Here is a 20884-nt window from a genome sequence, read left to right on the forward strand (position 1 = left end):
AGCGCCGATGATCCGTTGCCAGCTCCCTATTCCCCCACACCTCCTTCCTCTTTGCCCATCTCACCATATACAAAAACTGCGCCGGAGCCACCTCCGCCCTTGGGACCCTATTGTCCCATTCCACCAGGGAGCGGAAGTACCCCGACACCCAGAACCGTACAAAGAGCTGGAATTTGTGCACCCTCTCCCCCACGAGAGCCACGCACATGTTACAAAAAAACATAACATCAAATTTCAGCGGGAAGCATGGCACATCCCTACCCCCCTCCTCCACCGCCTGATACATACTCACCCGTTGGATGTACTCATACCCCCCCCACAGGAACCGGAACACCTTCCTGGTCAAATCCCTGCGCATGCGCAGGGGCATGATAAACACCCTAGCCAAATAGGTCAGGGACGGCAAGATGTCCGCCTTCAGGGCCATAACCTTACCAGTTAAGGTAAGGCGCCTCCCCGACCACAGACCCTAATCTCTTCTCCACCCCTGCCAACCTCCTCCCCCAATTTCTCTCTGCATCCTCGGCCGTGTCCCCCCCGAAATCTACTCCTAATATCCTGAGCGGGCCCTCCGAAACTCCCAGCCCACCCAGGGCATCCACCCTGGCCCTCCACGTACCAAAATATTTCATCTGGGACTTTGCCCGATTTAGTCGAGCCCCCGACCCCCTCCCAAACTCCTCAACCAACCTCAAGGCCACCTCCAGACCCCTCTCTGTCCTAAAAAACAGGGTCATGTCATCTGCATAGAGGGACACCTTAAGAGCTTCCCTACCTCCCCCTGGGATTGAGATCCCCCTAATCTCCTCCTCCCGCCTAATCGCCTCCCCCAGAGGCTCCACATATAGGGCGTACAGGAGGGGTGACAGTGGGCACCCCTGCCTGACCCCCCCCTCCTGCCTCAAAAAACCCCCCAAATCCCCGTTTACCATCACCCTACTTCCCACACCGCTGTACATTAAACCTAACCACTTTAAAAAACCCCCACCAAACCCGCACCGTGCCAAAACATTAAACAAAAACCCGTGATTCACCCTGTCGAAAGCTTTCTCCATGTCGAGGCTAGCCACCACCAGAGGCAAGCCCCGATCCCCCACCCAACACAAAACATCCCGCACCAGCTGTAGATTAAAAGTCGTTGACCTCCCCTCCACTCCGCACGTCTGGTCCTCCCTCACAAGGTGAGGCATAGCCAGACCCAGTCGCGCTGCCAAAGCCCTTGCCAACAGCTTGTAATCGACGCACAGGAGGGTGATGGGCCGCCAGTTGCGGAGATCCCCCGGATCTCCCTTTTTATGCAGCAGGGTCACCACCCCCTCCCTCATTGACGGTGCTAGCTCCCCCCGCCGGAACACCTCCTGCACCACCTCTAGCAGGTCATCCCCCAGCACGTCCCAGAACTCAGCATAGAATTCCTTCGGGAGACCATCCAACCCCGGCACCTTACCTTCCTTCATGCCTCCCAGCGCACCTCGGAGCTCCTCCTTACTAATGGGGAGCTCCAGGGCTGCCCGCACCCCCTCTGGCACCCCCTCTGCCACCATACCCAGAAAAAAGGCGCTTGCCTCACCAGTCCACAAGCCGCTCTTTAAAAAGTTCCGCATAGAAGTCAGAAGGCTACGGCCACCATCTCCTCTGCCTTCGTCCGTACCCTCCCATCCCTTCCCCTCAACCCGCTCACCAACTTTTTCCCCTGCGCCACCCTCACCGTCTGGAAGAAATATGATGAGCATTTCTCATCCTCTTCCTGCCTTTGTACCCTACACTTAAAAGAGAACACCCGTGCCCGCTCCTCAAACCACCCCTTCAACTCCTCCTTCAGGTACGCCCACCGCTGTTCATCAAAAACCCCCCCTGGTTCCAATGTACATAGACAGCTTCCAGCTGCCTCTGGAGCTGCCTATATCTCCTCTCCTCCCTCCTCCTCTTCCCCCTGCAATATTCCCTTGCTAACTCCTTCACCCTTACCTTGAACCCCTCCCACCACTCTACAACTGTGGAAAAGAAGGGCTTCAGGCAGGCCCACCCTCTATACAGGGCCCGGACGCGTCCTTGGAATGCCTTTTCCTTCACAACCTGGACATTCAACCTCCAGAACCCCCTCCCGAACCTGGGCACATCCCCATCCAACCCCACAACCACCCCACAGTGATCAGAAAAAAATAAAGGTACAATATTTACAGATCTCACCTTCTGCCCCCCCCTAAAGAAAACCATATCCAGCCTGCTCCGGGCTCCCCTTGAGTTTCCCCAGGTGAAGCCTGGCTCCACCGGGTGCAATATCCTAAACACATCCACCAACCCAAATTTTCTCACCAACCCCCTTAAAGCAGGCAGAGTAGAATCACCCCCCTCAAACGAAACATTAAAATCCCCCCCAAAAATAACACATCGGTTCGTGGACAAGATGCCATCGAAACCCGTAAACAACTCCCTTCGTCTTACTGGCAGCGTTGGCGCGTACACGTTTATTAGGCGCCACTTAACCCCCCTCCAGTCAACATCCACCACCAAAACCCTCCCCTGCACAAAGGAAAAAACCCCCACCACAACAAAGTCCCTTAATCCAAACAAAATCCCAACCCCAGAAGAGTGGGCTCCCCCCACACTCCAAAAAGAGAGCCCCAAACCCCACTCCCCTGAAAATACCCTACAATCCTCCTCGGACTTCAGGTGTACCTCCTGCAGAAAGTACACTGCGCACTTTCTAAGTGCCAAAAACTGTAACACCCCCCCCCTCTTCATCTTCCCCCCCAAACCCCGCACGTTACAGGTCATCACAGAAAAATCTGCCATCACAAAACAGTCCCCCCCGACCTCTCCCCCATCACCCCCTCCCCTAAATAGGGCAACTCGTTCTGAGAGCCCGGTGAAAACCCTCCCCCATCATAAGCAGTCTCCATCATGGGCGACGGTGGGTCCCACTCCAGGCTCTCCCCACTCCCCGCACCCATAGAACATTCAGAATTTGCTGGAGAAAGATCCCCAGCCCCATTTACTTTCACCTTCTTGCTCGGCAGCAGGATATCCGAGATGTTCCCCAGTTCCAGCGGGTCCTCCTCCTCCACCGCCAGGGCCCAGTCCGTCACAAGGCCTCGCTTTTGTGCTGCCTGCCCCTGCGGAGTCCCTCCAGCCTCCACCGCCAGAGCCGTCTCCAAGCTCACCTCCGCCTGCAGACCCACCGCTCACCGGTTCAGCCACCACCTCCCCCGTCACCTCCACAGGACGGCCCGACTCTGGACCCTCCACAGCCTTGCCCTCCTCCTGCACTGTGGTACGGCCTGCCAGGGCCGCCCCATCCATCTGCGCCAGCTCCTCCGCTGCAGCTGCACCCACGGTTAGCTCCTCCGCAACCTCCTTGATGCCCACATTCCGTGCCTGCTCCCCAGCCACCGGGGTCGCCGGCTCCCCAAACTGGGGAGGAACCCGGACCGGATCCGGACCGGACTTCCACCCACTTCCTCCAGCCGACTCCCCCACCGCTCCACTTTCACCACCAGGGGACTTCCTTCCTCCCTGCACCACCTCAGCAAAAGACCGGTGCCGTTCCGGGCACTTCCGGAACAGGTGATCCTTCCCTCCACACAGGTGGCAGACCTTATCATTAGTGCAGTCCCTTGCCACATGGCCCTTCTCCCCGCACACACTACAAACAATTTCGTTTGTGCAATCCTTGGCCATGTGGCCGTAACAGAAGCACTTTCGACAGTATGCAGGAAGCCCTGCATACGTGAGGTACCCTTTATCTTGCCCGATCATGAACATTGCTGGCAGGTGTTTCACTCCCCCGATTTCCGCTGAATCCCTCTGAAGCCTCACCAAGTATTGTCGCTTCCCATTCCAGATGCCAAAAGCATTTTTCAGCTTGACCTCTGTCTTCAGCACGGTACAGCGCCTCTTTAAAAAACACTCCACATCCAGAGTCGGTACAAACGGATTATACATCACAACCGTGACAATCTTCACATCAAACGAAAAAAGGGGCTCCAATAAAATCCCCGTCAGTGCCTCGTGAGGCCCCATCGCCTTAAACTTTTCAAAAACCTCCAAACACAGGCTCTCACTGTCCAAAGTAACATCAAAAAAGCCCTTGGCCTGGTAGTCTTGCAAGCAGTACATCCTTGAAGTCCCCACCTGGAACAGCTCTCTGAACAAAGTCCACGACCACATACCTCAAATCCACGACTTGCCTGCGTGCCGATGCGACGACGACCCTCAGCGTATTTCGCCGACGCAGCCCACCAGTCGAAAATTCTGGCGCCGGGCCCTCCATCCTGCCCACCCAGCGCGTGTACACAACTATCGCTCTTTCTTCGCAATCAAAGTCCTATCACTAGATCTTAGCCAAAAGGCCGAGAAGCGATGGCCTGAAAATTGGCCACAGCTGGCCGCCGCCGCCCAGGGGGCCGGGAATCCGATCGCGGGGTCCGGCCGGACCCGGTCCCCGCTCGCCATTGGTCCGGGGCCCCCTCGACGCTTCCCCCGGGACCTCTGGCCGTCACCTCAGCTCCACCCACAAAGCCCCACGTCCTCTGCCACGGTAGCTACCTACGTGCTGAAGGCTCTTATCGCCGTTTAATTGCACGAGCACTCGCGGAACAGCTATGTAATTGCCTAGCTAAGCAAGCAAGGAGACAGTCCACACTCTATAACACATGTACCCGACAAGTCACAAACCAGGGACACATGGCAACAAGTCATCAACAAGCTCTCTTAAGAACAGAAAAGTCGCCCCGTCCGGCGGACGGAGCATCCAAAAATAGCACAAACTCAGGAGTGTTCCTCTCCACGGAAATCTTTAGTAAAAGGCGAAAGATTTGTGCGTGATGAAGAGAAACCCGAGCACACGTGGCCTCTCGCCGTCACCAGCCGCCGTAGGCCCTCCCGGCCCGGAGCCGCAGGCCCGGAGTTGTCCGCCGGCGCCCCCGCGCGTTATCCGCAGAAGAGGGAGAGGAGACGCTTTAACCGCCCGACTGGCAGAGGGCGCAAGCGAGCCACGGACCGCTGCAAACTGGCTCGCTAGCTGACTTACTTAACCAACTTCACTCACCCAGCTAGCTGACGGAGAATGATAGATAGATAGATAGATAGATAGATAGATAGACAGACAGATAGATAGAAAGAAAGAACGACACACACACGATAAAACTATTTCTTTTATTTCATTTAAAAAAAAAAAAAAAAAAAAAAAACCCCACAAGGACTCAGTTGCTTGTCTACTCCACGCAGAAGCAGAAGCAGAAGCAGAAGCAGAAGCAGAAGCAGAAGCAGAAGCAGAAGCAGAAGCAGAAGCGTTTCCTTTGCACCCGAAAATAGAGGCGCACCGTTCCCGGACGTACTGCAATACCGGGTCGATGCGTGGAGCGGACGGAGCAAGCTCCTTCTCCGACTCCCAGTCTCAAAAATCCGTTTAATATGTAGTCCCCAGATAGGGGACGTATCAGATATTAAACTGATAAGAACAGATACTACACTTGATCTTAGCCAAAAGGCCGAGAAGCGATGGCCTGAAAATTGGCCACAGCTGGCCGCCGCCGCCCAGGGGGCCGGGAATCCGATCGCGGGGTCCGGCCGGACCCGGTCCCCGCTCGCCATTGGTCCGGGGCCCCCTCGACGCTTCCCCCGGGACCTCTGGCCGTCACCTCAGCTCCACCCACAAAGCCCCACGTCCTCTGCCACGGTAGCTACCTACGTGCTGAAGGCTCTTATCGCCGTTTAATTGCACGAGCACTCGCGGAACAGCTATGTAATTGCCTAGCTAAGCAAGCAAGGAGACAGTCCACACTCTATAACACATGTACCCGACAAGTCACAAACCAGGGACACATGGCAACAAGTCATCAACAAGCTCTCTTAAGAACAGAAAAGTCGCCCCGTCCGGCGGACGGAGCATCCAAAAATAGCACAAACTCAGGAGTGTTCCTCTCCACGGAAATCTTTAGTAAAAGGCGAAAGATTTGTGCGTGATGAAGAGAAACCCGAGCACACGTGGCCTCTCGCCGTCACCAGCCGCCGTAGGCCCTCCCGGCCCGGAGCCGCAGGCCCGGAGTTGTCCGCCGGCGCCCCCGCGCGTTATCCGCAGAAGAGGGAGAGGAGACGCTTTAACCGCCCGACTGGCAGAGGGCGCAAGCGAGCCACGGACCGCTGCAAACTGGCTCGCTAGCTGACTTACTTAACCAACTTCACTCACCCAGCTAGCTGACGGAGAATGATAGATAGATAGATAGATAGATAGATAGACAGACAGATAGATAGAAAGAAAGAACGACACACACACGATAAAACTATTTCTTTTATTTCATTTAAAAAAAAAAAAAAAAAAAAAAAAAACCCCACAAGGACTCAGTTGCTTGTCTACTCCACGCAGAAGCAGAAGCAGAAGCAGAAGCAGAAGCAGAAGCAGAAGCAGAAGCAGAAGCAGAAGCAGAAGCAGAAGCGTTTCCTTTGCACCCGAAAATAGAGGCGCACCGTTCCCGGACGTACTGCAATACCGGGTCGATGCGTGGAGCGGACGGAGCAAGCTCCTTCTCCGACTCCCAGTCTCAAAAATCCGTTTAATATGTAGTCCCCAGATAGGGGACGTATCAGATATTAAACTGATAAGAACAGATACTACACTTGATCTTAGCCAAAAGGCCGAGAAGCGATGGCCTGAAAATTGGCCACAGCTGGCCGCCGCCGCCCAGGGGGCCGGGAATCCGATCGCGGGGTCCGGCCGGACCCGGTCCCCGCTCGCCATTGGTCCGGGGCCCCCTCGACGCTTCCCCCGGGACCTCTGGCCGTCACCTCAGCTCCACCCACAAAGCCCCACGTCCTCTGCCACGGTAGCTACCTACGTGCTGAAGGCTCTTATCGCCGTTTAATTGCACGAGCACTCGCGGAACAGCTATGTAATTGCCTAGCTAAGCAAGCAAGGAGACAGTCCACACTCTATAACACATGTACCCGACAAGTCACAAACCAGGGACACATGGCAACAAGTCATCAACAAGCTCTCTTAAGAACAGAAAAGTCGCCCCGTCCGGCGGACGGAGCATCCAAAAATAGCACAAACTCAGGAGTGTTCCTCTCCACGGAAATCTTTAGTAAAAGGCGAAAGATTTGTGCGTGATGAAGAGAAACCCGAGCACACGTGGCCTCTCGCCGTCACCAGCCGCCGTAGGCCCTCCCGGCCCGGAGCCGCAGGCCCGGAGTTGTCCGCCGGCGCCCCCGCGCGTTATCCGCAGAAGAGGGAGAGGAGACGCTTATAACCGCCCGACTGGCAGAGGGCGCAAGCGAGCCACGGACCGCTGCAAACTGGCTCGCTAGCTGACTTACTTAACCAACTTCACTCACCCAGCTAGCTGACGGAGAATGATAGATAGATAGATAGATAGATAGATAGATAGACAGACAGATAGATAGAAAGAAAGAACGACACACACACGATAAAACTATTTCTTTTATTTCATTTAAAAAAAAAAAAAAAAAAAAAAACCCCACAAGGACTCAGTTGCTTGTCTACTCCACGCAGAAGCAGAAGCAGAAGCAGAAGCAGAAGCAGAAGCAGAAGCAGAAGCAGAAGCAGAAGCAGAAGCAGAAGCGTTTCCTTTGCACCCGAAAATAGAGGCGCACCGTTCCCGGACGTACTGCAATACCGGGTCGATGCGTGGAGCGGACGGAGCAAGCTCCTTCTCCGACTCCCAGTCTCAAAAATCCGTTTAATATGTAGTCCCCAGATAGGGGACGTATCAGATATTAAACTGATAAGAACAGATACTACACTTGATCTTAGCCAAAAGGCCGAGAAGCGATGGCCTGAAAATTGGCCACAGCTGGCCGCCGCCGCCCAGGGGGCCGGGAATCCGATCGCGGGGTCCGGCCGGACCCGGTCCCCGCTCGCCATTGGTCCGGGGCCCCCTCGACGCTTCCCCCGGGACCTCTGGCCGTCACCTCAGCTCCACCCACAAAGCCCCACGTCCTCTGCCACGGTAGCTACCTACGTGCTGAAGGCTCTTATCGCCGTTTAATTGCACGAGCACTCGCGGAACAGCTATGTAATTGCCTAGCTAAGCAAGCAAGGAGACAGTCCACACTCTATAACACATGTACCCGACAAGTCACAAACCAGGGACACATGGCAACAAGTCATCAACAAGCTCTCTTAAGAACAGAAAAGTCGCCCCGTCCGGCGGACGGAGCATCCAAAAATAGCACAAACTCAGGAGTGTTCCTCTCCACGGAAATCTTTAGTAAAAGGCGAAAGATTTGTGCGTGATGAAGAGAAACCCGAGCACACGTGGCCTCTCGCCGTCACCAGCCGCCGTAGGCCCTCCCGGCCCGGAGCCGCAGGCCCGGAGTTGTCCCCCCCGCGCGTTATCCGCGGAAGAGGGAGAGGAGACGCTATAACCGCCCGACTGGCAGAGGGCGCAAGCGAGCCACGGACCGCTGCAAACTGGCTCGCTAGCTGACTTACTTAACCAACTTCACTCACCCAGCTAGCTGACGGAGAATGATAGATAGATAGATAGATAGATAGATAGATAGATAGACAGATAGATAGATAGACAGATAGAAAGAACGACACACACACGATAAAACTATTTCTTTTATTTCATTTAAAAAAAAAAAAAAAAACCCCACAAGGACTCAGTTGCTTGTCTACTCCACGCAGAAGCAGAAGCAGAAGCAGAAGCAGAAGCATTTCCTTTGCACCCGAAAATAGAGGCGCAATGAGAGGCAATGTCTTTTTGCTTGTTAGTTAGACATTTGTGTGTAACATTTGCCCAGATGACTTGCGGGTCCCGGGCCGGCCCTGACCTCGGGAGCGTGGCGGTCTCGCTGGATCTTAGATGAGCCATTATGATTTTATAGCTCCACGAGGTCAGGCCAGCCCTGGGCAATCCCGCCCTGAAGGCAAAGTCCCTCAGGGCCTGATAGACATAAGGGGGGTCCCAGCTATATGGTGTGGTGAGGTCCAGCACACCCAGGCCCATTGTCCGCAGGAAGGGGGTGGCATAGTACCTAGCGAAGGCACCAGAGGCCTTTCCCACCTTCCCGACGTTCTGGACCAGGGCGGCCAGACCTTGCACCATAAGAATGGTGACTATGTCCGGGACCCCCCGCCCCCCATTCCTCTCCTCTTTGAGGAGGGTGACTCTACTAAGTTTCTCCATATTACTCCCCCAGACAAAGCGGAAGGCCAACCTAGCTATTCTCTTGCTGGTGGCCTTGTCTGGGGGAAACACCCTCCCCACATAGAGAAGAATGGGCAGGACAATTGCCTTCAGGACGAGGATCTTACCCGCCATGGTCAGGGGCCGTGCACTCCAGCTCCGGGTTTTGTTTTGGACGTGGCTTAGGGCTCCCTCCCAGCTCGTTCGCCCTCCTCCGTCAGCCTGGAAGGTCACCCCCAAGAGCTTGATGGTATTTCTGCGTACAGGGAAGGAAACGGTTAGAGGCTCACTATAATGAGGAGACAGAAACAGTTCACTCTTGTCCCTGTTGACCAGGGCGCCAGTGGCCACACAGAAGTCGTCCATCACCTTGGTGGCACAAGCGATGGAGCGACTATCTGTGGCGACGATGGTGATGTCGTCCATGTACGCCATCACCTTTAGCCGCTCTCCTCCAGCCCCCGGCAGCGGGTAACCCGCCACTCCGGGGCTGACCCTGATGGCCTGGAGAAACGGTTCCAGGTAGATGACGTACAGGAGAGATGCTAGAGGGCACCCCTGCCTGACGCCAGACCTGATGGCAAACGGGGCAGAGGGCTGCCTGTTGACAACCACTCTGCCCGTTATGTCGGTCAGGCAGATCTTTATCCAACGCCGGAGGGGGCCAGGGATGTTCATTCTCTCTAGCACTCTCTCCAGGCACACATGACTCACCCGGTCAAATGCCTTCTCCTGATCGAGGCTGAGAAGGCACAAGGGGGACCGCCGCTCCCCGGAGTGGATGATTAAATCCCTCACGAGGAGCAGGTTGTCGTTTATGGACCTCCCCTGCACGCTGCAGGTCTGGTCCGGTCCGATCACCGATGTTATCAGGCCTTGGAACCTCCTCATCAGCGCCTTCGCCATGATCTTATAGTCGACTGAGAGGAGGTTGATCGGCCGCCAGTTGCGGAGGTCCTTCAGGTCCCCCTTCTTTGGGACAAGAGCTACTGAGCTCTGTCTCAGTGAGGCCCCCAACCGCCCCTCCCTGTACGCCGCTCTAAAGACTTCAGCCACGTCCTCCTTCAGGAGATCCCAGTAAGTTTGGTAGAACTCGGCTGGGATTCCGTCAGGACCCGGAGCTTTATGTTGGTTGAGGGAGAGCACGGCCCGGGTGAGCTCCTCGGTGCTCAACTCCGAGTCCATCCGCTCGTCACCCAGACGTCTGTCAAGGCCGCCCAGGAAGGTGTCCATGAGAGTCCCATCGGAGGGCCTCTCACTATAGAGGCCCCCGTAGAACTCCCGGGCCACCTCCCGGACCTCCGCCTCTTCAGACACCACCACACCTCTGTTGTTATAGAGAGACAAGATGTTATTAGTCTTAGACCGCGCCCTGCGGAAGAAAAACCGTGTGCACTTCTCATCCTCCTCGAGGCCCTGGAGTTTGGAGCGGAAAGTAAATTTTTCCCGCTCTTCCCGGTAGAGGGTGGTGAGGTTCTGCCGAGTCCGTGCGATCTCACTGCTAACATCCAGGCCTCGGGACTGGAGGAGGCTCAGTCTCTGGAGGGCAGCATTGTGTCGTACAAAAACTGCCCTCCTTTCCTTCGCCTTCCTCCGCCCGACTGCCCGGAAGTAGCCTCGCACTCGCTCCTTCACCATCTCCCACCACTCCACCGGGGAGTCAAAGAGATGTTTCAGACTCACCCACTCCAGGTAATGTCTCGAGAAGGAGAGTCGCACCTGGGGGTCTTGGAGATGGCTGATGTTCATCCGCCAGAGCCCCTTACCCACGGTTATGGACTTCTTCCAGGTCAGGGACACGGTCACCATGTGGTGGTCCGAGAAGTGCACCGCCTGGATGGAATAAGCGGGCACCCCCAGGCCTGGGGAGAGCAGAAACAAATCGATCCTCGAAGAAGAGCTTCCGGAAGAACTCACCCACGTGTGTTGGGGGGGAGAGGCGCCCCCGGCGTCGCGGAGGGAGAAGTCTTCTATGAGGGACCGCAGCAGGTCGCTGGAGCGGTCCCGTCTGGGTCTGCTGCGGTCCTCATCTGTCAAGGCACAGTTGAAATCCCCCCCCACGACAACCGGCATTGTGCAATGGATTAATGAAGGTAATTTTGTGAAAAGGGAGACTCTCTCGGCCACGCTGGTGGGGCCGTACACGTTGATCACCCTGAGTGGGGAACCCCCGACATCGAAGTCGGTGACGAGGATTCGCCCACTCTCTACTACGCTGCTGGATGTTATACGTACGTAGGGGTTTTTCACCAACGTGCCGACCCCATCAGCTCTGGCGATGTTGGAGCCAGACCAGAGAGAGTCTCCCATTCTCCATCCCTCCCCCAGAGCGCCATCCAACTCCCGGAACGGAATACCACATTCCTGGAGCAGGATGACGTCTGAGGGGACCTGTGACAGGATGGAGAAGACTGTATGGCGTTTGGAAGGGTCTTTTATGCTTCGGGTGTTTAGTGATGAGAGTGTTATTGTGTGATCCATAGTTTTATTGTTGTGTGTGATTTATTTACCAATATTACTGTTAGCTATTTGTTTGCAAATGTTGTTAAGTTTGTCATTTACTGTGTCCTGTTTATTGAGGCGCCTACTCACCCCCGGACCATGTACACTCACAGGCCTCCCCTCCTGACTGCCTGGGAGGTTCCGTCCTGGAGAGGTGGGGGCAGATGGTCTTGCCCCAGGCTTCCCCCCAGTCCCTGGAGGGCCCTGAGAGGAGGTTGCTGTTCCAGATCCTTTAACAGGGTCTGGACCGGAGACTGGCTGGTCCCTAATGGTTTTTGGTTGTGTGGTGGTGGTGGTATGTAGGACTTCAGTGCAATGTACTGGCGGTGGTGTGGGTGGTTTTGTAGGGCGGGGAGGGGGCTCGGGCCTGGCTGTAGTTTGTGTACTATGTGCCGGTTTTGAGTTTAACTGTTTTAAAGGTTTTGTGAATTTAGATGTGTGGCGAACTATTGCTGGGTTGGGAGGTTGCGGTTGTTGTTTTACTATTGTGGGTGATCTGATACGTTTGCCCTTTTTCTTCCTAGCTTGTTGCCAAGGAGTAATGGAATCCGAATCTGAGGTTGAGGAGTCTGACTCCAACACCACAATGGGGGTGTCAGAGTCAGGCTCCTCCTTGATAGTGACAGTGACGGGGTTAATGGGGTCTAAGGCAGGGGGCACTGTGGAGTTGGGGGTTCCGGCGGTGGGGATACAGGGGGTAGGGTCTTGTGCTGGGTTCTGTGCGTGTGGGGTTGGGCTTCCAGGCTGGGAGGAGGTAGGGGTGGGTGGTCTGGTGCGTGGCATGGGGGTAGGCGGGGGAGGCGGTGGGGCCGAAGGGGGGGCAGCAGATGGTGGAGGGGGGGCGGTGCTCCTAGCCCTGTTTGCGTACGAGAGGGGACAATCTCTAAAGAGATGCCCCCTCGCTCCGCAGAGGTTACAGGGCTTCGGGTCACGGCATGCCCTGGTCTCGTGTTCGCCGCCACACGACTTACACTTGACCACTGTGCAGGCTGCGGCTAAGTGGCCTAACTCGCCGCAGTTCCTGCACAGCTTGGGCATGCCGTAATAAAACACCACCCCCCTGTGTCTCCCCAGCGTGATAGTGCTGGGGATGTGGCATACCCCCCCAGGTGCAGAGGGGTCGGGCTTGAGTTGGACCAGCCATTTCCTGGCTCCGGTCCAGACTCCGTCCTCATCAAGGACTCTCCGGGCTTCAGATCTAACAAGACCATACCTGCCCAACCACGTACTCACATCGTGGTCCTGCACAGCTTCGTTGTAAAACTGCACAGTGACCACCTTGTTTTCGGTGTCAGACAGGGGCTCTACGTCGAAAACACTGAGGGGAGCCTTACCCTTCCCCTCTCTATAGAGGTTCCAGAACCTCTCCAGGATATTTGCAGACCGGAAACTGATCTCAAAAATATCCGCATTGCCCGGAACCTTCACCAGGCAGTTCAGGTCGCCAGGCACAAAGCCCATGGCTCGCTGGAGCACTGCCCGGCTGAACTCTAGGCGGGTCATACCTGTCACTCTCCTGCTGGCGTTGGGGGCAGCGGCATTGCTTGCCCCCCCAGTAGCTGCTGGCTCTGCGGCGCCCCTTCCGGCTGCGCCCGTTGCCCCTTGTGCCACCTGGGGGGGACCACTAGCCCCGCTGCCCCCTTCTCCGCTGTTCTGTAGCGTCATCCGGACGGCGTTGTGGCGTCGGACTCCCGGCTGCGGTCCCGTAGCCATCCTCCCTCTCTCTCAGGCCGGACCTAAGTAGATGGGGGGAAGCACAGGAACAGCGCTCAGTGATGCTGGTCCTTCCAAGGGGGACCAACGTTGCCGCACCAAGGGAGCCGATCAGAGGTCGGCTCCGCAAGGTGCAGTGGGACCTCCCTTCCGGTCGCTGGCACCAGGCGTTGATCCGTATCGCTGGTCTCACTGGATCCGGGTGCCGCCGCCGTAGTTGTGGGGAGGTCCTCGGGTCCCCCGTCTGCCTGCTCCTCGGCCTTGTCCTCCGGGTCCACTCGATGGTCCTGCTGCGGCCTGGAGAGCAGAGGAGGGGAGCCAGGAAGCGAGGGCGAAGACTCGACGAGGATGGTGTAGCCCGGAGAGCGAGCCGCTGCGGGCCTTCTCTCCGGGCGGCGCTGAACTCCCCTCTGGTCTCCGGCGATGGTCGTCCGCAGCAGTGGTGTGGTCCCCGGATGGCGGGAGTCTTCTGGCAGGGGTCCTCCGAGCGCTGTCCTGGCTTCGGCGTTGGGGAATCAACAGGCCGCGGTCACGCCACTGGTACCTGCCTATCCCCAACGCTGTAGGTCCGGCCTGGTCCGCCGGCCTGATGCAGTGAACACAGCCGCGGTCAAGCCACTGGTACTGCGCCACTACACCAGACCTTCCGAAAGGAGAGAGAGAGAAGATAAAAGAAAGAGAGAGAAGAGAGAGGCACGTATGCTCTGATTACACACCAGTCACTCACAAACCCACTGTCCTCCAATAGAGGGCAGTAGATTTGTACGTGATGAAGAGAAACCCGAGCACACGTGGCCTCTCGCCGTCACCAGCCGCCGTAGGCCCTCCCGGCCCGGAGCCGCAGGCCCGGAGTTGTCCCCCCGCGCGTTATCCGCGGAAGAGGGAGAGGAGACGCTATAACCGCCCGACTGGCAGAGGGCGCAAGCGAGCCACGGACCGCTGCAAACTGGCTCGCTAGCTGACTTACTTAACCAACTTCACTCACCCAGCTAGCTGACGGAGAATGATAGATAGATAGATAGATAGATAGATAGATAGATAGATAGATAGATAGATAGACAGAAAGAAAGAACGACACACACACGATAAAACTATTTCTTTTATTTCATTTAAAAAAAAAAAAAAAAAACCCCCACAAGGACTCAGTTGCTTGTCTACTCCACGCAGAAGCAGAAGCAGAAGCAGAAGCAGAAGCAGAAGCAGAAGCAGAAGCAGAAGCAGAAGCAGAAGCAGAAGCAGAAGCATTTCCTTTGCACCCGAAAATAGAGGCGCACCGTTCCCGGACGTACTGCAATACCGGGTCGATGCGTGGAGCGGACGGAGCAAGCTCCTTCTCCGACTCCCAGTCTCAAAAATCCGTTTAATATGTAGTCCCCAGATAGGGGACGTATCAGATATTAAACTGATAAGAACAGATTTTTTTTTTTTTTTTTTTGAAAAAATTTTTTATTCACACACCAGTACAGCACTCTTTCTTACAGAACTCTAAACACCCATTCTCCCCCATTATTCAGTTTATATGTGCACAAACTCACCTTTACCTCTTTCCTTTCCAAACAGACCCCATAGTGCTCAAACCCTCCATTTCCACCCCTTCCCGCTCCCAAGTCCCAATGTCCCAAAGTCCATCTCTTCCATTTCGAAACAGAACAGGGCGCATCCATGCCAACACAAAATCTACACACTCACATCACTAGTTTCCACCGTTCCCATGCTGCATGAAAACCCCACCGCAGCACCTCCCACTGAAAACGGCGCTGTATATCCGCTTTCACCATCTCCCCCACCCCCCTCACCGTCCACCCCCTCTTCACCTCCCCTCTCTCTCCCCGCGCCCCCCACAACTTCTGCTTCACCAGACTGGTCAGTAGAAGAACCAAAAATTTCTCTCTTCCCTTTTTCCTTTGCAGTCCCTCCCCATAGCACACCCCTTCCCAACTTAAATCCCCCAAAACACTATACATCCTCCCCATTAAACCCCAGACTTCCTGTGCAAACTTACACTTCCAAAACACGTGCTGCACAGTTTCCTCTTCCTCCCCACAACCCACCCTCGAACAACACCGGCTTCTTGTTAGTCCGTGTCTATACAGGACATCTTTGACCGGCAGTCTACCATAGGCAACAAGCCAGTTTAAGTCCTTTAACCTGTTGTCAATCTTTTTTGGCTGCACAGCAGCCCAGACTTCCCTCCCCACCCCCACCCCTGTCCCTCCAACCGGCTGCAGCTTTCCTCTTAAAGCCTTGTATAGCCTTCTATGCTGCAGTACCATTTCCTTGTCCCTACATTCTACATATCTCCTTGCCCATCGTCCCACCTGCACATAATGGGCAGGGGCCACCTCCCCCCGCGGCACCCTATTATCCCACCCCACCAGGAATCGCACATACCCCGAAAACCAAAACCGAACGAAGTACTGAAATTTGTGAGCCCTTTGCCTTGTTAGAGCCACACACAGGTTGCAGAAGAACAACACATCTAACTTTAAAGGGAGGTTAGGCACATCCCTCCCCCCATCCTCTATCATCATGTACATAATATCCCTCCTCACATATTCGTAGCCCCCCCATATAAACTTATAAACTGCCCTTGTCAGCTCTCTCCTGAGCCGCGCCGGCAATGGAAACACATAACCCAAGTACACCAGTATCGGCAAAATGTCCGCTTTTACCACTAGCACCCTTCCGCTAATGGTCAAGCGCCTAACCGTCCACAAGCCCAATTTGGCCTTCACCCGAGCTACGCGCTTCTCCCAATTTCTCTCTGCGTCCTCTCTCACTGCCCCTCCAAACTCTACTCCTAAAATTTTGATCGGCCCATCACAGACCTGTAACCCGCTCAATCCCTCCTCCCTACCTTTCCACGCCCCAAAATACTTTAACCATGACTTACCTACATTCACAGAGGCTCCTGCCCCCCTTGCAAATTCCCCTATCACCTCCATCGCCCGACTAACACTCTGGTCATCTTCCATAAACAGGGTTGCATCGTCAGCGTACTGCGCGATCTTAAGCACAGCCCCTCCTGCCCCAGGAATCGGCACACCCCTGATCTCCCTGCTCCTTCTAATTGCCTCTGCCATTGGTTCCACGTACAAAACAAAAAGGAGAGGCGACAAAGGACACCCCTGCCTTACCCCTCCCCTCTGCCACACCATCTCCCCAAAATGTCCGTTTACCCCCACCCGACTGCCCACCCCCCTGTACATGAGTTCCAACCACCGTAAAAACCCTGCACCAAAACCAAACCGTGCTAACACCCGAAACAAAAAATTGTGCTGTACCCTATCAAAGGCCTTCTCCATATCTACGCTGACTAACATTAGAGGAAGACCCCGCTCCTCCACCCAACACAGCACATCCCTCGTCAATTGCAAGTTCCACGTTGCTGAGCGTCCCTCCACCCCACATGTTTGGTCCTCCCCCACCAAAAACGGCATAGCCAGCCTCAACCTCCCTGCCAGTGCCCTCGCGATTACCTTGTAGTCCACCCCTAGCAGTGTTATTGGCCTCCAGTTTCTCAGGTCCAACGCATCCCCCTTCTTGTGTAAAAGAGAAACAACTCCCTCCCGCATTGAAGGTGTTAGCTCCCCCTTATCAAAAATTTCCCTCACCACATCTAAAAAATCGGGCCCCACTAGCTCCCAGAACTTAGCATAAAATTCCTTCGGAAGGCCATCTTTGCCTGGTACCTTCCCATTCTTCATTCCCCCCAGCGCCTGTTTAAGTTCCTCTAAACTAAAAGGCATCTCTAATGTTGCTTTCACCCCCTCTGGCACCTTTTCCTCTACCAAACCTATAAACCTCTCCCCTGCCCTCCCATCCACCCCCCTCTCCTCAAACAGGTCCCTATAAAATTCCGTAGCAACCCCCACCATTTCTGCTGTCCCTGTACATACCCTCCCATCCCTATTCCTTAACCCTTCCATCACTCTTTTTGCCCTAGCAGCCCTCACATTTTGAAAAAAATACGCCGAAACTGTCTCGTCCTTCTCATGCCTCTCCCGCTGGTGTTTGAACGCAAAGACCCGCGCCCTCTCTTCGAAGAAGGCCCTCATCTCCGCCTTCAACCTCTCTAACTTCTCCATATTAAACTCCCCCCCCGTGTTCCAGGCTACATACGTCTCCTCCAACTCTCCCTGCAACCTCATAAAACGCCCCCATTCTCTCTGTCTCCTTCCCCGGCAATAACTTCTTACCAGCCTTTGTGCCCGTGCCTTCATTTCCTCCCACCAGTCCACTGCAGAAGGAAAAAAAGGCTTTAATTTTACCCACCCTTTGTATGCCCAAATAAACCTGTTCTGAAATGACTTCTCCTCTAACACCTGCACGTTCATTTTCCAGAACCCCTTCCCAAACACAGGTACATCCCATCCCAAGCCTACCACAATCCCGCTATGATCCGAGAAGAACAGTGGCACCACCTCCGTTGAGACCACCCTCTGCCCTCCCGACACGAAAACAAAGTCTATCCTGCTCCTAGCCCCCCTCGAATTCCCCCATGTAAACCCTGGATCCCCTGGGCAGAAATACCGGAAGGAATCCACCAGCCCATACCGACTCACTAACTTCTTTAAAGGCCCCAGACTAGAGTCTGGTGCTTCAAAAGACACATTGAAGTCCCCCCCCATCACTACTAACCTATTAACCCCCAAAAGTACTTCCATTTCTAAAAATAATTCTTTCCTCCTTGTCACCTCTGTTGGAGCATACACATTAATAAGCCTCAATTTTATTCCCCTCCAGTCCCCATCTGCCACCAACACCCTCCCCTGCACAAAGGAAAAACTATTTGTCACTAAGAACTGCCTCGATCCCAACAAAATCCCAACCCCCGATGAATGAACCCCCCCCACACTCCAAAAAGAAGCACCTTTCACCCATTCTCCCGAAAAACGACGGCAGTCCTCCCCAGACCTCAGGTGAACTTCCTGCAAGAAGCACACTGTAAAGCCTCGCAGAGAAAGAAAATGGAAAACTCCCCCCCTTTTCACTGCATTTCTCAGCCCCCGCACATTACAGGACATCACCGTAAAATTCCCCATTACCATGAGGGATGCAAAAAGAATACCTGCCCCCCCTGCTCATGCACCCTTTCATTCTCCCACTCTCCCCACCTCATCCATAAACAGAAAAGGAACCTCATTTTGGGACCCCGGAGCCCCCATGCCTTCATCGTATGCAGATGTAGACATTGGTGAAAGAAGGTCCCACTCCAGACTATCCGCGCTCCCGATCCCCACTGACCCCTCTGAGTCTGAGACAAAGTCTGATGCCAGCACGGCCAGCCTCACCTTTTTTGCCTTACCCTCTTCCCTGTTCCCCTCCATAGCAACCAAAGGATGTGCCTCCTCCACCTCCTCTGCCCAGTCCACCACCAGGCCCCGCTTGAGACCTGCTTCCTTATCCAGCTCCATTGACTCAGAGCAGACAAGTTTTCCTCTGTCTGCCACCGCTTCTTCCTCCCCCACAGCTTCTGCAGTAGGGGGCGTCACGACCACCGCCACCTCCACCTTCTCACCCATCTCCTCCGTCTCCTCTTCCACCACCGAGGAGGAAAGACCCTCCGCCACCGCCTCCTGGATTCCGTCCCCCTGCTTCTCCACCTCTGCTGCTGTAGAAGGCGCCTCAGGTGCTGATTGTGCTCCCTTCTGCCCCTGGTCCAGCTCCGTGCCTTGCGTTCCTGAGACCACCCGCTCCACTCTCTCCTCACCACCCGAGGGCGCCGACTCCGACCTTGCCGCCTCCGCATATGTGCGCCGCCGATTCGGGCAATCCCGAAACAGGTGCTCCCGACTGCCACACAGGTCACACACACGCCCCCTGGGGCAATCCCTGGCTGCATGGCCCTCTCCTCCACAAGCCGAGCAAACAAAGGACTTGCAGTCGCTTGCCATGTGCCCGTACTTCAAACATTTGCGACAATATGTTGGTAACCCAGCATATGTCAGATAGCCCTGGTCAGGCCCAATTGAAAAAACAGCCGGCAGGTGCCGCAGCCCCCCAAAAGCGTCCTGATCTCTTTGCAGCCTCACCAAAAATTGCCTCTTCCCACTCCAGACCCCAAAACTATTTTTGATTCTACCTTCTGGCCTCAGCACAGTACAATAACGGCCCAAAAAGAGCTCAATATCCCTCGCCGGAACAAACGGGTTATACATAAGGAGAGTCACCATTCTAACATCATTAGAAAACAAAGGCTCCAAAGTAATCCCTTGCAATGCCTGATGATCTCTCATTGTTTTAAAAAGTTCAAAAACTTCTAAACATAACTTCTCACTGTCCAAAGTAACATCAAAAAGTCCTCTTTTCTGAAAATCTTGCACGCAAAACATTCTTCCCACCTCCACCTTGAACAGCTCACGAAACACCCGAATAATAACAAAATGTAAATCCACTTTCTCCCTATAGGGGATACCCACGCAAATCCGGAGTGTGTTTCTTCGTCGCACTCCACTTCCTGAAGTTCCCGGCCCGGGATGCGCCATGGTTTCCCGTCTCCGTCTCCGTCTCCGTCTCCGTCTCCGTCTCCGTCTCCGTCTCCGTCTCCGTCGATCGCTTTCTCAAGTGAAATTCTCGATAAGAACAGATACTACACTTGATCTTAGCCAAAAGGCCGAGAAGCGATGGCCTGAAAATTGGCCACAGCTGGCCGCCGCCGCCCAGGGGGCCGGGAATCCGATCGCGGGGTCCGGCCGGACCCGGTCCCCGCTCGCCATTGGTCCGGGGCCCCCTCGACGCTTCCCCCGGGACCTCTGGCCGTCACCTCAGCTCCACCCACAAAGCCCCACGTCCTCTGCCACGGTAGCTACCTACGTGCTGAAGGCTCTTATCGCCGTTTAATTGCACGAGCACTCGCGGAACAGCTATGTAATTGCCTAGCTAAGCAAGCAAGGAGACAGTCCACACTCTATAACACATGTACCTGACAAGTCACAAACCAGGGACACATGGCAACAAGTCATCAACAAGCTTTCTTAAGAACAGAAAAGTCGCCCCGTCCGGCGGACGGAGCATCCAAAAATAGCACAAACTCAGGAGTGTTCCTCTCCACGGAAATCTTTAGTAAAAGGCGAAAGATTTGTGCGTGATGAAGAGAAACCCGAGCACACGTGGCCTCTCGCCGGCACCAGCCGCCGTAGGCCCTCCCGGCCCGGAGCCGCAGGCCCGGAGTTGTCCCCCCCGCGCGTTATCCGCGGAAGAGGGAGAGGAGACGCTATAACCGCCCGACTGCCAGAGGGCGCAAGCGAGCCATGGACCGCTGCAAACCGGCTCGCTAGCTGACTTACTTAACCAACTTCACTCACCCAGCTAGCTGACGGAGAATGATAGATAGATAGATAGATAGATAGATAGATAGATAGATAGATAGAAAGAAAGAAAGAAAGAACGACACACACACACGATAAAACTATTTCTTTTATTTCATTTAAAAAAAAAAAAAACCCCACAAGGACTCAGTTGCTTGTCTACTCCACGCAGAAGCAGAAGCAGAAGCAGAAGCAGAAGCAGAA

The 20884-nt window shown here is 54.9% G+C and overlaps 9 non-coding genes and 1 pseudogene across 9 annotated transcripts; all 10 read right to left on the reverse strand.

The window, feature by feature from the left end:
• Positions 1–4729: 4729 nt before the first annotated feature.
• Positions 4730–4846, reverse strand: LOC118218590. The gene has a single exon (XR_004763471.1). It is a non-coding gene; the product is annotated as a U5 spliceosomal RNA (small nuclear RNA).
• A 467-nt stretch (positions 4847–5313) lies between these two features.
• On the reverse strand, positions 5314–5504 carry LOC118218627. Its single transcript, XR_004763508.1, has one exon. It is a non-coding gene; the product is annotated as a U2 spliceosomal RNA (small nuclear RNA).
• Positions 5505–5869: 365 nt separating this feature from the next.
• Positions 5870–5986, reverse strand: LOC118218591. The gene has a single exon (XR_004763472.1). It is a non-coding gene; the product is annotated as a U5 spliceosomal RNA (small nuclear RNA).
• A 471-nt stretch (positions 5987–6457) lies between these two features.
• On the reverse strand, positions 6458–6648 carry LOC118218628. The gene has a single exon (XR_004763510.1). It is a non-coding gene; the product is annotated as a U2 spliceosomal RNA (small nuclear RNA).
• Positions 6649–7013: 365 nt separating this feature from the next.
• On the reverse strand, positions 7014–7130 carry LOC118218592. Its single transcript, XR_004763473.1, has one exon. It is a non-coding gene; the product is annotated as a U5 spliceosomal RNA (small nuclear RNA).
• Positions 7131–7603: 473 nt separating this feature from the next.
• LOC118218629 lies at positions 7604–7794 on the reverse strand. The gene has a single exon (XR_004763511.1). It is a non-coding gene; the product is annotated as a U2 spliceosomal RNA (small nuclear RNA).
• A 365-nt stretch (positions 7795–8159) lies between these two features.
• LOC118218593 lies at positions 8160–8276 on the reverse strand. The gene has a single exon (XR_004763474.1). It is a non-coding gene; the product is annotated as a U5 spliceosomal RNA (small nuclear RNA).
• Positions 8277–14633: 6357 nt separating this feature from the next.
• Positions 14634–14815, reverse strand: LOC118218646. Its single transcript, XR_004763518.1, has one exon. It is a non-coding gene; the product is annotated as a U2 spliceosomal RNA (small nuclear RNA).
• A 5108-nt stretch (positions 14816–19923) lies between these two features.
• Positions 19924–19998, reverse strand: LOC118218554 (annotated as a pseudogene).
• Positions 19999–20363: 365 nt separating this feature from the next.
• LOC118218594 lies at positions 20364–20480 on the reverse strand. Its single transcript, XR_004763475.1, has one exon. It is a non-coding gene; the product is annotated as a U5 spliceosomal RNA (small nuclear RNA).
• Between the last annotated feature and the right edge of the window lie 404 nt (positions 20481–20884).

This window comes from Anguilla anguilla, chromosome 18 (genome assembly GCF_013347855.1).
Source record: "Anguilla anguilla isolate fAngAng1 chromosome 18, fAngAng1.pri, whole genome shotgun sequence".
Taxonomy (NCBI): domain Eukaryota; kingdom Metazoa; phylum Chordata; class Actinopteri; order Anguilliformes; family Anguillidae; genus Anguilla; species Anguilla anguilla.